Here is a 13,689-nt window from a genome sequence, read left to right as displayed (position 1 = left end):
GGGGTGTTAGTTCAATATTAAAATTTAGTAGCAAGAAACTTTATCAAGACAGAATTTCAGAGAGTCTAAGACAATGCTGATTTGCATGATGAATAGCCAACAGAGAATGCCACATCTGTTCTCAAGTGACTTCACAGCATTGTCACTGTCCCACTGTTCCTTTAAATAGATTTTTAATAGTTTTAAGACAAAGAAAATACTTCTCTTTTTTTTTCTACTCAGCAAAGAACAGTGCTCTGTTTAAAATGCGGTACATGCTGAAGAGTGGAAACCACTAACTTGTCCTGTTAGGTAACAATATTTCAAATTTGAAATACTTTGAATACTTTGAATAATATTATTTGATTAGTCAGATTTATTTTTTCTAAAACAGACATAGTTAACCTGTACATACACACACGCTATATGTAAACAGTGTATATAGGTTGGAATACTATTCAGCAATAAAAAGGAAAGAAATATTGCCATTTGTGACAAAAAAAATATTTATTTTCTATAATTTTAAAAGTTGTTTTTGTCTTTAGTGCTGAGAGGAAGTCATGATACAGAATAAATTTCTGGCGTAATCCAGGCCTTGCTAGTCAGTCATGCAGGGCTTTATTTAGTCTTCTGATTCTGCTTCCTCTTCCATCCTGAAATCATTCCTCCAAGCAATTTCATTCATCAGACATACATAGCATCCTAGTAGGAGCTATGCCGGCTGCTAAGCTCTGGAAATGCAGTGTGAAGGAAGTTTATGATATTGTACACTCTTAGTTTGAGACCAACAATCTGTGTATGCTTTTACTTTTTCCACGTTTATGGTAATTTTCCTGGGTGGGAAATGGACAGTAATGACTCCTTAATAAAACATATAGGTGAACATTTGCCAAAGCACTATTTAGTTTTCACTGACTATCACATAAATATATTCAATGCACCCAGTATCTTTAAAGGTTGATCCACTTCTGAGGAGCATCACAAAAAGAAAGGAGTTCACACTGGAAGTAAAATACTGTAGTCCACAGACAATTACTAGCTCATTAGCCCAAAAGCCCTTTACACTGTTAAACTGATAGTATCCAAAATAGGGTGATCACAAAGTGAGGAAAGAATATACCTCTGGAGAAAGAAGGCTATGAACTCTGTGAGGTCAATTGTTCAAAAAATACCCATTAGATATTTTGCAAAGTGATAAGCACAAGTTATAAAGTAAATGCATTTAAAATCTTTGAAGCTATAACATAAGCAAATTATCTTTTTGTGAAGTTAGCTCTGAGATGAAACTTAAATTTAATTTAAAAAAGAAAGTAGCCTTGCTATGAGCCTTGATGAAATCTGCGATGCTGTGAAATCAATTGAGAAAGGGGCAATATTTAAAGTCTATGATTAGATATGTCCATTTTTAAAGGGAACATTACAACCCTGATTCTTTTTATCCTTAAGTAAAGTAAAACTTACTTCATTAGGCTCCACAAAGCAAATCTTCCAGAATTGACGTACAAGTACAAAGAAAGTAACTTAGAAATGAAATCCTTGCATTCAAAGACCATCTCAATTCTACTGTAACTATATTGCCTTGACTCTATAAGAGATCATAGAATTACTGTAAATTTATGAATTTTGTGAACATTAGCTTTCATGATGACATAGAAGACCACGCCTCATTTTTAAGCAATTACTAAATTATAGTAAAATGAATCTAATCAACAATACATTGATGAACACTTTTAACATGAGAGAAACATGAATAGTCTACCCATTACCTGATCAAGAACAAGTGAGTGATTATGATGAAAAAAATTTTCGGTCTTTAAATAGATTCGTATTCATATTTGTATGTATGTACACAATCCATTGTGCCCAGGTGGTTGTCAGAAGACAACTTGAGAAGTCTGATCTCTACACCATGTGGGCTCCAGGAATTAAATTCAGGTGGACAAGCCAGGTGACAAGTGACTTCCCCCACTGAGCCATCTTGCCAGCCATAGCAAAGTTCTAAGCAGGATGCAACAGCAGAAATAGACAAAAAAGCTTTTGTGATGAGACGTTTCTACATGAAGGAGAAATTCTGCCGCTATTACCACCAAGAGAATTGCATTATGTGTTAAACCACAGCAAGTGTGGAGACAGGGCATGGAGGATGAATAAGAAAACTAATAGGAAAAGTGTATTGGAATTAGGGGAGGTTGTAGGATCACTTGCCACAGGCAGGCTGGAGAAAACTTTAGGAAACAAATAACAAGCTCTAATTTTGTTTTCTAAAAGAGAGAGAAATAAGCATCTATTCCTTGGCAAAACCTGGTGGATATTACTTAAAACTTCATGCTTTCTCTTTTTCTTCTAATGGGTAGGATGTCACCAGCAAGAATTAAGACAAAGAATTATAAATATCTAGAACATATTTAAAGTCAAATTACTTTGAAATGATGAAAGAAATCTAGGGTTAATTTAAAAAATTCAAATGTATGGTTTTTCATTATTAAATCAATGTAAGCTGTATTTGTTGTTGTCCATGTCTGCATTCTGCAGCACACTATTGGAGTTTTAAGAAAGTTTTATTCCACTTATTTCTTTGTGTGTATTTATGGGTGAAAGCCACAGCACATGCTGAGGATAACTTGTAGAATTCAGTGCCCTCCTTTTCCCGTGTGGTTACAAGGACTGAACACAGTTCTTCAGTGTTAGCGGCAGGGTTATTACCTGCTGAGCCACTGTGATACCATTTAAAAAAAATAAAGTAACTGAATATTTTTAAGTAAGCTTTTTCTCCAGAAAATAAGTAAATTGGTAAGATGAAAAAAAAACTTGAAGGTATGATAAATTATGAGTGATTGAATATTAAATTTAGTGTTTGAATGATTACCTTGCCTTTGAAGTTTTGGAATTTGAAAATTGAGTGTTGGTTTACTGTGAAGTTCTTTTAACTATAAACACACACTTTTCTATAGCAGTTAAATATTGTGCCCCTATTGTAACCTAAGCTTTCCAATTTACAGACCTGTTGTCTCTATCTAAAGAGAATAAAAAGAAAAAAATAAACTCTGAGAGTGTATATATATATATATATATATATATATATATATATATAAAATCTTCCTTTAATTTTAGTCTTTTCTCCAGTGTGCATTCCCAAATAAGACACTGAAGAGGCTGAAAGGATGGATCAGCAGTTAAGAACTCATAGTGTTCTTGGAGAGGACCAGATTTTATTTCCAGGCATACACATCATAGAATCCACAAGTACCTGTAACTTCAGCAACAAAGGATTTGACAACTCCTTCCGGCCTTCACAGATACCTGTACCTCTGTGGCATATACACCTGTGGCTCTCTCACACACATAGACCCACAACAAACACAAGGATCCGCACCTAAACACACACACTAATGTCTCCATAAACCTGGATCGAGGACAGAAGAACATTAGATTAAACACACATCTTTGGTTTAATGTGTAGGACAAAATTTCTATGACTGAATCAAATTGGTTCAATAAACCAAGGAGAATCAGACTAAGAAGTAAAAATAAAAAAAAAAAAGCAATCTTCAGAAACTAGTGGTCACAGAGTAGAGGAGGTACAGTTGTAGGGCAAATGAAGCTGTTTCAAGTTATTTCTTTTTTTTAAATTCTTTAGTAATTACACTTTATTCACTTTGTATCTCCCCTGTGGTTTTCTCCCTCCTCCCCTCCAAATCCTTCTCTTCCTCCCCCTTCTGCATGCATGCCCCTCCCCAAGTCCACTGGTAGGGGAGGTCTTCTTTTCCTTCCTTCTGATCCTAGTCTATTAGGTCTCATGAGGAGTGGCTGCATTGTCATCTTCTGTCATCTTCTGTGGCCTGGTAAGGTTGTTCCTCCCTCAGGGGGAGGTGATCAAAGAGCAGGCCAATCAGTTCAAGTCAGAGACAGTCCCTGTTCCCATTACGATGGAACTCACTTGGACACTGAAATGCCATGGGCTACATCTGTGCAGGGGTTCTAGGTTATCTCCATGCACGGTCCTTGGTTGGGGTATCAGTCTCAGGAAAGACTCCTGTGCTCAGATTTTTTTGTTCTGTTGCTCTCCTTGTGGAGTTCCTGTCCTCTCCAAATCTTACTGTTTCCCACTTCTTTCATAAGATTCCCTGCACTCTGCCCAAAGGTTGGCCATAAGTCTCAGCATCTGCATTGATAGTCTGCAGGGCAGAGCCTTTCAGAGGTCCTCTATAGCAGGCTCCTGACTTGTTCCCTGTTTTCTCCTTCTTCTAATGCCCATCCTCTTTGCCTTTCTGGATAGGAATTGAGCATTTTAGCAAGAGTCCTTCCTCTTGATTAGTTTCTTTAGGTGTGTATATTTTAGTATAAGATTTCACCTTACATCCATCAGAATGGCTAAGATCAAAAACTCAAGTGACAACACATGCTGGAGAGGTTGTAGAGAAAAGGAAACCCTCCTCCACTGCTGGTGGGAATGTAAACTCTTACAACCACTCTGGAAATCAATCTGGCCCTTCCTCAGACAACTAGGAATAGCACTTCCTCAAGATCCAGCTATACCACTCCTAGGCATATATCCAAAAGAGGCTCAAGTACACAATAAGGACATTTGCTCAACCATGTTTGTAGCAGCTTTATTTGTAATAGCCAGAACCTGGAAACAACCCAGATGTCCCTCAACAGAGGAAAGGATACAGAAATTGTGGTATATCTACACAGTGAAATATTACTCAGCAATAAAAAACAAGGAAATCATGAAATTTGCAGGTGAATGGTGGAACTGGAAAAGATCATCCTGAGTGAGGTATCCCAGAAGTAGAAAGACAAACATGGCATATACCCACTCATATAGACATATAATATAGGATAAACCTACTAAAATCTATATACCTAAAAATCAAATTACTTCTTGAATGAAAAAAAAATCTTTTCTATAGCAGGAAATCTACACATGAAGCAGAAACAAAATAATTTCATTTCAAGCTGCAAAGCTGACTCAGGATCTATATGCGTTCCACTTAATAACACTATGACGGACTGACACCATATCTCTAAGGACAACAATAACTTCCAAGTGATTCTAAACTTCCATTTAAACCCAGGTCTCACATCAATCACCCTTAGGTTTACAGAGGCTGCTATAGTCTTGCTAGCTCATTAAGAATTGAATAGCGGGAAATCGGGATGCCTGAAAATACATGCTGGCATGCTGGATTCTGTTGAGTTTTCAGTGTTGGAATGTAGAAGGTGAGTCCCATCTTCCATGGTACTTACCAATGCTTTGGAAAGTGCAGCTTACTCAAGAAGCTCCCTTCTGTGATCAGCAAGATTGATGCAAGACACGATGGTTGACTTGAAGGAGCCATTAGTCAGGTTTATTTATTAAAAGTACATATGCAGTATCAGTGTTTGCCTTTGATAAGTAAAAATTCAGTGCAGCACAGAAAATTGCATTGTGATCATTCCTTCAGTTTTGGTGGACAGATAGTTGAACACTTGTTACTCTGTTTAAAAATATGATATCCCGAAGGTTTGGTTGTGAGTCTTAGTATCTATTTTGGAGCACTGCTAGGTAGACTCCTGTCATACGTTCAATGCATATCCCATTTGTCTTTCTAAATGAGGATAGATCATCATACCCCGTGTCCACTTTCTTGATTATCTTCTTTAGGTGTATAGATTTCATTATGTTTATCCTATCTTTTAGGTCTATATAAGCGAGTATATTCCATGTTTGTCTCTCTCCTTCTGGGATACTTCACTCAGAATGATCTTTTCTAGTTCCCACCATTTGCCTGCAAATAACCAAACCTTCGGCAGAGTGCAGGGAATCATATGAAAGAAGGGGAGTTTGATGTGGAAAGGATAGGAGCTCCACAAGGACCAAACGTATCTGGGCACAGGGTCTTTTCTGAGATGGACACTCAACCAAAGTCCATGAGAGGATAAAACCTAGAACCTCTGCTCAGATGTGACCCGTGATAGCTCAGTAATCAATTGGTTTCCCATAGTAAGGGGAACAAGGACTATTACTAACAGGAACTCAATGACTGTCTCTTAGACCTCCCCACCTCCCAAGGGAGGAGCAATACTGTTAGGCCACAGAGGAAGACTTTGCAGCCAGTCTTGAAAATACCTGACAAAAGGGAGTCATATGAAAGGGGAGGAGGTCCTCCCCTACTAGTGGACTTGGAAAGGGGCAGGGAGGAGATGAGGGAGGGAGGGTGGGATTGGGGAGGGAATGAGGGATACAGCTGGGATACAGAATTAACAAAATGTAACTAATGAGAAAAATAAAATTATGGAAAAGAAAAAAAAATATGATATCCCAGACTCTGTGAAAGAGTTTCAACATGAGTTTCTCAGATATCATCATGAAAGCATTAGCAGTTAAGATTGTTTTATTTCTATGAATAGTTTTTTCATAACACTACTGGTTTCCAATTTGCAAACAAAGGTTCTATATACTTAAGCTGCAAAATATAAGGCTTTCACATACATACACATGTGAATACTGTTATTAAATTAATCAAGGTATTTATTAAGTTATATTGTTAATATCTTTGTGTTTTGGAATGTAACATCATTCCAAATGTTAAGACAACAACTGGTCTTTGGAATACATTAGTCCAACCAAACTTGAAAACTCTTTACAGCAGAAACCTTCTGACCACTTTTTGATTTCTATAACTGCCTTATAAATCCTTTTCTTACTCTGTGAGGTTTTAGAAATGGTAATCCCGTTAAATTTGAGTAAAAAAAGAAAGAAAGAAAAAAAACCATAATACAGTATGAAACATGCATGTGGTTTCTCTCATTGTTTGGAAGGACCAATGTTGCATTTTAAGAAGCAAAAATCTTTGGTAGTTTCTTCTGAAATATCCATTATTTAACAGTGGATGACAGAGAGGTTTATTATAAATTGGGAAAAAAGCCTATATAATACTAATGGCTAACCATACAATTCTTTGGGCACAAATTTTTCCTTTATAGTCATTACTGTGAAAATCTGAAAGCAAATGTACTGCCATCATTGGCAATTACAAGTGCCAAGTTATTAAGTGCATTAAGGATTTTAGGCTACTGGAGTCCCACTTAGTGTAGTGTGTGAGGGTAGCAATTTACTAAATGGACTCAAGTGGCCTGAAAGATCTAATGCACCCTGCAAAGGTGTGCGCTCAATCATTTTATTACCATTCGGATCATCTGTATATTCATGAAGAACAAAATAATGAAGGTAAAACATTGTCATCAAGAAAAGAGAAAAATAGGTCTAGTATAAGAAATCTAGGGATTATAATTTTTAATTTAATTATGTATTATTACAATTAATCACTTTGTATCCCCTTTGCAGCCCCCTCCCTCGTCTCCTCCCAGTCCCACCAACCCTCTTCAACTCTACCTATGCCCCTTCCCTAGTCCTCTGATATGAGAGGACCTACTCCCCTTCTATCTGACCCTAGCTTATCGGGTCTCCATAAGGAGAACAACAGAGCCCAAATACCTGGGCCCAGGGGTACCTGCAGAGATAGATATCCCAACCATGAACCATGCATGGAGAGGACCTAGAGCTCCTGTTCAAAGAAGCACATTGGCTGCTCAGTTTCAAAGTGGGTTCCCTAGTAATGGGTACAAGGGCTGTCTCTGACATGAACTCAGCGGCCGGCTCTTTGTCATCTCCCCCTGGGGGTTGCAGCTTTGCCAGGCAGAGGTTTTTAAATCCTTTTTGAAATTAGAATATTAAATTTATTAAATATAATATCAAAATTGTAGTTGACAAGTTTAGTCTTCTTCAAATACTTAAGATTATGAGTGAGAAATATTCCAAAATCTCCCTGCAAATAAACACTATAATGTTTAAAATTTTCAAAATAGAAAGAGTAGAAAACCAATATATTCAATATTATCTGTTAACAAGCATGAAACATACTGGACATTATAGTCTGAATCTTAATTTTCTAGTGGTATGCAAAACACAAGGGTTCAGATACAGTATATATAATGAATAAAAAAATTTTGATTAAGTTTTTAAGTTAAAAACATATAATTGTCGTCCAATTTTTGAATAAGTAAACTTACTCTAAAATTTTTTTGATTCTGAATCTTATAACTGATGGGGAAATGGTAAGCACACTGCCTCACCTGCACCTGTGTCCGGAATCTCATAACATCTGCTTACAACCAGTAAATGGGTCTCAGCATCTGATTCAATCACCTGCTGGGCAGGAGTTGGGGTGAGCTCTCAAAGAACTAGCCTTTAAGCTTAGCCTCATGGCCAAGCATCGGGCGGAGTTCTGAGAGTCCTGTGGAAGACTAGAACGAGAAAGAGAATGCTGAAAGAAGACCGACAGAGTCAACTAACCCAGACCCATAAGGGCTTACAGAGATGAAAACACCAACCAAAGAAGCTACATGACATGGAATTCTGCGCCCTACACATATGTAACTGATGGTCAGTTTGATCTTCATGGAGATACCCTAGTAAGTTGATCAGGTGCTGTCTATGACATGGACTCGTTGCCTGCTTTCCATCACTTAGCCCTAGCCAGGTGGTCTTGCCTGGCTGTAATGGATGAGGAGGAGCTCAGTCCTGATGCACTTGGTGTGCTGGGGTAGTTGGGGGGATCTCCCCTTTTCTGAGAACAAATAGAGGAGGGGTAGGGTGAAGAGTGTAGGAGGGAGAGACTGGGAGGTGAGGAGGGAAGGGGCTACAATGGGAATGTAAATATATAAATTAAAAAATAATTTTTTAAAAAATTTAAAACATAATAAAAACGAATAAAAATTTAAAAAAACAATCGGTAAATAGTAGTTCATGATTTTTGTTTTGTTTTGTTTTGAGTTTCACTGAGTTTAACGAGGGCCATCTACATAGCTAGAAGAATGGAGCCTAGTGGGCTCATCAGTTGATACACAACTGAAGACAATGATTTCTCTTCCTCCAGGATTCATCAACATCTCAATAGCAAATAGCTCACCAGAAAGAAAGAGACCCTTAATCCATTCCCCTATCTATTACTATTTACAAATTGAATGTTGTGTAGGCTAAGTGTAGCTAGTCAAAGCTGATGAGTTCATGACTATAATGGCTGAGTCTTGTCCATAGTGTGGTATTTCACAGCCTTTGGCCGTGTCATCGATTCTTATATTCTTTTCACTTGGCCCTCTGAATATTCCCTGAGCCTTAGAAGAGATAGCATAAACATCCTATTTAGGGCTCAGAAGTGAGCTGTTACTTATTCTTGGCCCATTGTGAAACCGTGAGTCACTGTGGTTCACTGCAAAATAAGGCTTCTCTGATCAAGGCTGAGAATAACACTCTGTAGGGGCAGAAACAAAACACTTCGAACATAGTTCAATAGCATACCAACGTCACAAAACAACAGTAGTAAGTTCTCCTCCTAGGGCTTAAGGTCACTCCAGCCATGAGGTGCTACCAGATTGACCGTACTAGCCATGTAGTGCCTTAAAGGGACTGGGCCTCAGACCGAATGGAATCATTTCCCAGTCGCATCTTTAGGTATATATTGATTGCATAGTCAGGATTGTACCACACAGGTAGGCTAAGCTAGACTCTTGACAACTCTTTCCACCAGCAGCTTGCATGGCACCTTCTGTCACTATGAATTGCAATCACAAGAAAGCAGCTTCCATATTAGTTCAAACCACAGCTAGTTTTGAAATATATTCACAGGTTTCATAAATTCTTAACTATATCGCTCATCCTCATCCTCAGAGGTAGCAGTGATCCCTGACTCTTCATTGCCCACGGGAGACTACACCTTTTAACTCTTTGTTTCACAACCTTTTTCTTGTTATCTCTTGTCAGCTGTGGCCCACACCTACCCAAATTTTTCAACCTAGTTTCTGCTTGACTTTGAAGTTTCTAAGATCCCGTTTTATAATTGAACTACATTTTTTCCCTTTCATTGTACTTTTGCAGAGACTAACATTATAGCTACCTTAAAATGTAGTGGGTCACTTACAACAATACACGGTTTGCTTAACTTTCCAACGCCACGCCCTCTACATCACTTGAATAAAAATCCTCTATCCGGAACTGGCATCACAGAACATGCTGAGCTTATTTTAAAATCTGCGGTATGGTTCTGTGGCTCTGTAAGCTTACCTATCTCTCTCTTTCCTGGACTTTGACGTTTTTTTGTTTGTTTTATGTAAAGTATCAATCAGTAGATCTCTAATATTTTTTTGTAATTTTTTATCGCTAATATTTTAACAAAGAGTATTGCATTAATTCTATTGGTTTTATATTTAGACAGAGTCTTGGTGGGAAACTATTATCTATCAGTACTTAGAAACTGTCGCTTAATCCTCCTTCATTACCTAAAAATCCTACAGGGGGTCATTCTCATGAAAAACACCATAATTATATTATTTCGAATTGTTATAACACACCAAACATTTAATACCCATTAAAACTATTCAATCAAGGAGACCATTAAAACCGTACGTTCTAAAGGAAAAACTAAATTTTGTATTTTGTAGTTTTTTCTTCATATTTTATAGAAAAATTAATATTACACACAGTTTCACCTTTAAAAAAAAAAGAAAAGAAAGCCTATTTCCATACCTGTATGTGCACAACACCCCTCAAGTTTCTTTTACATAAAGCAAAAAATTCAGCTTTAATCTTTGTTCATTCAAATACAACTGGAGTCACTTTCCAGTCTTCCCGCTGCATGGCACTGTGAGTTATTTCCCTGGATATTCTTTATGAATAATTTTATTTGGGAGGATAGTGTCTGCTCCGGAAATGAATCAGTACTGTACCAATGGTTTATTTAGCTGATTTCTACACATTTTTTAATAAACCCATGTGGTAAATTCTCTTACTTTGAAAGTAAAAGGAAATAACATTAAAGTAAGAGCAGGACTGGAGAAAAAAAAAAAAACCAACACAGTGACTCCTAAGAAAATGAAGGAGACTACTATCGTTTTCTATCTCGAGAACAATTTCAGAAGTAGAAGCGGTTTGGCAGCCCATCCTGTCTGTATAACTCACCCACAGGCATCACGCAATAGTGAGAAATAGAGCGACATCCATCACATCCTGACCGTTCCACTTCAACTGTCATTACCACACAGCAGGAAATAGGGCTCACAGCCCAAAGCAATGCTGCATGTTGGGCCATATCATGACCAATGACGAAAGCATATCATTTTCTCTTGCCAGTAAACGATACCTAATGAAAGAAAACACCCCGCCTTTGAAAGTAGGGGTTAACTTGATTAAAATAACATTTTACTTTATTATGATTTGTGTTCATTACAAAATATTAAGTGGTATGTGGCTGTGAATGCATGCACAAGGGTGTGGGGGTGGGGGGGTTAAGTACCCCTGTGCAGTGTCTAGAAGAAGCTGTTGGGTATCCTCCTCCAACACTTTCCACCTAGTCTTTGTAGCAAGGTTTTTCCCTGAACCTGAGCTTCACACTTCAGCAAGGCTAAAAGCCAGCCAGCGTCAGCGATTCTCATGCCTCTGTGCCACTCACAGCTGGGGTTGCAGGCATGCCGGGAGATGATCCACTTGTTACACAGGAGCTGGGGTCTGAACGTGGTCTTGGAAAAAGGTTTAGCAAGTGCTTTATACCACTGCAATCTCTAGCCAACTCTAAAAACAAAACAATGTTTAACAATACTACTATTACAGCACTTGAAAACTCGGGAAGAATGTTAATGAGTCTATCAGAGAACTAAGAAAATTAATCTGTTTTTATACTTCTTTTTAAAATGTTTTATTTATTACGATTTTTCACTTTGTATCCCAGCGGTAGCCCCCTCCCCCATCTCCTCCCAATCCCATTCCTCTTCTTCTCCCATGCCCCTCCCCCAGTCCACTGATAGCAGAGGTCTCCTCCCCTTCCCTCTGACCCTAGCCTATCAGGTTTCATCAGGACTGTCCGCATGTCAGCCTCCGTGGCTTGGTAAGGCTGCCACGTCTTCAGGGGATGGTGGTCAGAGAGCCTGCCACTGAATTCATGTCAGAGACAGCCCAAGAAAATTAATCTTATTAACAATTTTATTTTTAAAAAAATTTGTTGTAGAAACTAATATTCTTTCAATAAAAACAAATGAGTAAATTATAATCTTTTAATATAACTTTAACAGTGTCTAGAATAAATTATTTAAATAATATATAAATATGAGCAGAAAAGTATATCAACAAGGAAATGCACACACATGCTCACATACAGTAAGAGCATAAAAAACAGAGCTTAGGGACATTTTGCATTCATTATGAGACATTTGAAATTCAGAGGGAAGCTATCACTTATTTTTTGGCAAAGTTTTATGTAGAAGTACTTAGGTAAGTATATAAAAAATGGCAGAGATAAAGAAAGGAAGTACAAATGGAAGCAATAAAAATAGGACAAAGAGGAGCAGGGGCTGACTGTGACATGGACTCTGTTGCTTGCTTTTTAATCACTATCTCCTTGGGAGGCTGCTTAGGATTTGCTCAGTCCTGATTTGACTTGATATGCTGGTGTGGGTGGGTAGAGAGGGCTCCCCTTCTCTGAGGAGTAGGGGAAAGGGAATAAGGGGAGCAGGAAAGGAGGGTAGGCTTCAGAGGAAAGCAGGGAGAATATGATTGCAATGTAATGTGGATAAATAAATAAAAATTAAAAAAGAAAAATAGGACAAAATGGGCTTAATGTAGTATCATGTAAAAAAAAAAAAAAAAAAAAAAAAGAGCCTGAGATTTCTTACCACACTTTTTGGTATTCCTTTTCCAAACGTCTTGCTATGTAGCCCAGGCTGGCCTCAACTCAGCAATTTTTCTGCCTCAGTCTTTGTAACACATGTGCCTCCAGTGCTTGCAACAATTTTTGGAAGAAAACCACCAAAGGGACAGAAAACTGATAATGGCAGAAGAATTTAAGTGTGTAAGAGGAGATGGAAAGGAGACTCCAGGACATTGAGAACAGTGGCCAGGGCTGTAGCTGAGCTGAGGATTCTCACAGGCAGAAACTCCTGGACATTTTTTGTTGGGAAAACTGCAAAAATATTTTTGTGAAAGACCTAGGCATAGACAAAAAGTAGAAAAGCAAAATGAGCAGAGGCACAGTGGAAGGGAATCCAGAACAGCCTTCTTTGGAAATCAGCAACCATAAGAATGATTAAGATCAAATGGTTGTTATGTTTTCATAATGTTTGCAATGCACAGTACATTTTTGAGAGTAGGGAGGATATTTAGTTGGTGGGAATGCAATTTTGGATTCTAATCATTAGCTAAGGCAGATGGTAATATCTGTGAGTAATTTTCCAAATTAAATTAAATAGTTTCTTATAAACTCAGGTTGACTATAAAGGCAACACGCTACATTTTACTGAGTTATATTTTTGGTAGGGCTCAGGTCATAATATAAGCAGGCTGTATTGGCAAGAGGGATATTTAATAGAAAATAGGCCCAGAAAAAGGCTGTTCACACCTCCTTCTTCTTCTTTTCTTTTTCTTTCTTTCTTTCTTTCTTTCTTTCTTTCTTTCTTTCTTTCTTTCTTTCTTTCTTTCTTTCCTTCTTTCCTTCCTTCCTTCCTTCCTTCCTTCCTTCCTTCTTTCTTTCTTTCTTTCTTTCTTCCTTTCTTTCTTGCTTCCTTTCTTTCTCCTATTTCTCCTCCATGACAAGCCACAGAAACTAGAATTGTTCTTCCCCAGAAAGAGGTCTTAGACTCTACAGCTCTGTTTTGCTAAAAGGATATAAAAATCTTGAAACA

The sequence above is a fragment of the Meriones unguiculatus genome, chromosome 7 (genome assembly GCF_030254825.1).
Source record: "Meriones unguiculatus strain TT.TT164.6M chromosome 7, Bangor_MerUng_6.1, whole genome shotgun sequence".
NCBI lineage: Eukaryota > Metazoa > Chordata > Mammalia > Rodentia > Muridae > Meriones > Meriones unguiculatus.
This window is presented reverse-complemented; position numbering follows the sequence as displayed.